Source organism: Myotis lucifugus, unplaced genomic scaffold, assembly GCF_000147115.1.
Source record: "Myotis lucifugus unplaced genomic scaffold, Myoluc2.0 scaffold_9132, whole genome shotgun sequence".
NCBI classification, from domain to species: domain Eukaryota; kingdom Metazoa; phylum Chordata; class Mammalia; order Chiroptera; family Vespertilionidae; genus Myotis; species Myotis lucifugus.
The window spans coordinates 2923-6324 of NW_005880180.1; the positions used below are offsets into that span (position 1 = coordinate 2923).

Below are 3402 nucleotides of genomic sequence, written 5' to 3' on the forward strand. Positions count from 1 at the left end.
GTAAATTAAATACTGGGAAGCCAAATTCAGAAATAGATAAAAACAACAAAACACCATTAACCAATTCTGGTTTGGTCAGAAATGTAACTTTGATTTAATATAGAAAATAGATGACTGCAATTTGTCATATTAACAAGTTAGAAAAAAATCCCCACATTTTTTATCCTAGTAAATGCAAGAAGAAAAAAAAATGTTTTCCATCAAATTCAACCCAATGAAGTGAACCTATAATAAAACTACCACAAATAAGATCCTTAGCTATAAAGTTGAAAGAATTCCATCTATAAATATTTTTAGAAATCAATATAGAAGAATTTATTACTTCACTAAGAAAAGCAATTTTAAATAAGACATAATAAGCACCAAATGAGAAACCATTTAAGAAAAGATTGAAATTTTTAAATTGAGAATTTTTCATGAAAAATAACAACCTGGAAGAACATCTTGGCAACCCATAATTAACAGAGGATTAGTATAAAGAATAAAGGATTCCTATAAATTAGTGCTAAAAAGTAGTATCTCAATAGAAACAAATCATAAATAGGGCGGGAAGAGACAGAGCACACACATCTTACAAATTGGCCAGTCTCAATTAGCAATTAGATAAATGTGAATTAAAATCATATTGAGTATATAATTTTGAACTGGGAATAATTAAAAAGTGTGACAGTACTAGATGTAGGCAACGATGTGGAGTTATGGAGATTATTACATTGCTAATGGAGTATGGATTGGAACAGCAACTTTAAAAAACACTTTGGCATTACCCAGGGAAGGTGACCGTGCTCAGGCACCAAGGCCCAGCCATTCTAATCACTGGTTGGGAACACCTACAAGAAATGCTCTCTCAGAAGACCCTTAAAATGTGTGCCAGCGAACATATACAAAATTGACACGGCAAGATTATTCATAAAAGTGAAACGCTGGACACAATCCAAATGCCCATGCACGGCAGAATGGATAGATGCCTAGGGGTACATCTCTACTGTGGATAGTGCATAACAGTTACCAGGACTAGACTGGAGCCTGGTGTGTTATCACAGGTGAATCTCAGAAACAGGAAGTGGAAAAGCAAGTTACAAAAGAATGCGAGCAACATAATCCATTTACATCAAGTTCAAAGTCAGGCAAATTCATAAATTGGTTGTTCAGGGATCTGTAAGTAGTGACAGGGCAATAAAGAAAAGCAAGGAAATTAAAAATTCAAAATTCTGAATATTGGTTACCAAGGTAGAGGGAGGGAGGAGATGCATCAGGGAAGTAGTAAGAGAAAGCTTGGAAGGTAGTGGAAGGTGCGCGTGCGCGTGTGCGTGTGCGTGTGCGTGTGCGTGTGCGTGTGTGTGTGTGTGTGTGTGTGTGGAGGGGGGGTATTTGGGGTTCATGTCACTATTCTTTAAACTGTGCTAACACATTTTTTCAAAATTTGGTATATTTGGTATACTTTATAATTAGAAGAGCATTTAATAAAATTACAGTCTTTTTGGTTTCACTTTTTAGAAAGACTTTTAAAGAAACCAGGATAGTTTTTAAATGTGCGTTTTAAATGTCTTGTATCAAGCAGCAGCACTATGTCCTTTGAAGAAATGCTGTAATTAAAAGGATGTTGGTTATATTGTAAAGAATGGGAAATAATAGTAGTGATATCACTATCCTTATGTTGTAAAAAGTAGAAGTATTAGAAAGGAATAGCATAGCATAGATTATAAATTATTTTTTACAAGTTATGTGTTGTTTTTAAAACCTGAAAAAGAGAATTGAATAAATGTACAAGAATAAAATATTTTATGCAATTTCCATTTTTAAATATATTTTTTTGGTTGACAGTATTACAGATGTCCCTCATTTTCCCCCTCCACCCAGGCTCTAGCCCCCTCTAGGCCTTCCCACACTATTGTCTGTGTCCTTGGGCTATGCATATAAGTATATAAGTTCTTTGGTTTTTCTCTTCTTGTCCCCCCTCACCCTCCTTCTCTAAGATATGTCATTCTATTCCATGCCTTGGGACTTAAATACCTGAAAAATTATATTATTCAAAAATACCTTAAAAACACAAGATACCTACAAATAAAATAAGACATAGGACCTACCTAAAAAATATATATACTTATTATATATTATATATATTTATTATATATTATACATTATATAGTATATATTAATCATATATCATATATCATATATGGTCTCCCACTAAGCCAACATTGATGATCCTTGCAATTTGGTCTGACAAGCCCCCTCCTGTGACATCATGGTGGCCTACTGGCAACAGGCTAGACTCAGCCACACCTGATACTCCCAGATCTGTGCAAAAGCAGTGAGGGATGCACTGAAGACAGAATTCAAAGCAAACTTGAGAAGATGTCTGGCAGCAGCATGAAAATTGTGAAAGTGAAGAAGGAATAACATACCCTGACTAAAGTTGGAAATGGTACATTGTCAAGGTGGATATATGTAGGCACATGTTAAGGCAGAATGAAAACAATCTCACTTAATTGGATACCTGTCTGTTGATGGATTGACAATGCCAATACATTGAAGCATGGTTCAAAAAATAATTACACTGGAGTACAAAACAAAGAGAAATAAATGAAGAGATATATCAATGAGACCCTTGGATAGAAAGACATAATATTATGCGTTTATTCTAAAACTACTTTATAAAATAAACACCATCTCATTACTTTGGAACTTGACAAGATTGTTCTAAAATTAGTCTGAAGAATACTCAGTGAGAATTGCAAAAAAAAAAAATTTTTTTAAAGAGTAATGCTATAGCAGAGATTTATCAAACTCCTGGATATTAAAATACATTCTAAAGCTTTGGTGACTAAAACAATATGACATTTATTCAGGTACTAGGATATTATATCAGGATGGTCACCGGAATACTTTTGATCTAATAGCAGAATAGGAGCAACCTAAAGGTGTACTGCCATGAGCCCATTTAATAAAGCATGTAACGGTAGCACACTGAAATATTACACAAGCATTAAAATTTTAAATTAAAGTTAATCCACATCTAGATATCTCACACTAGATATCTCACACCAAAGATGATGAGAACATCTTAAAGGTAGGTAGGCAGAAGACTATATTATGAACCACGAGATGGAACTTTAACTGGCAGGAAACTTCTCAAAAACAACAGTATGGGTCAGAGGAAAATTGAATAAGATACCAAAAATAGTGAGCAAAAATAAATAGTAAGCCTAGAATTTTCCCCTCGCTAAATTACCATTCAAGAGTCAGAGCAAAGGGTAAAATAAATACAGTTTTATGCAGTCGGCAAGAATCCACCACTTGAAGTCCCTCGCTGAAAGAACTATCAAAGGCTGGATCAGAGAGAAGGAGCCTGAACCTCCTACGAGACAGTGGGATGAAAGAAACAATGCTGAGCAAATT

At 34.4% G+C, this 3402-nt stretch overlaps 1 pseudogene; it reads left to right on the forward strand.

Annotated features, from left to right (window-relative positions):
• Positions 1-2248: 2248 nt before the first annotated feature.
• Positions 2249-2403, forward strand: LOC102424203 (annotated as a pseudogene).
• Positions 2404-3402: the final 999 nt, after the last annotated feature.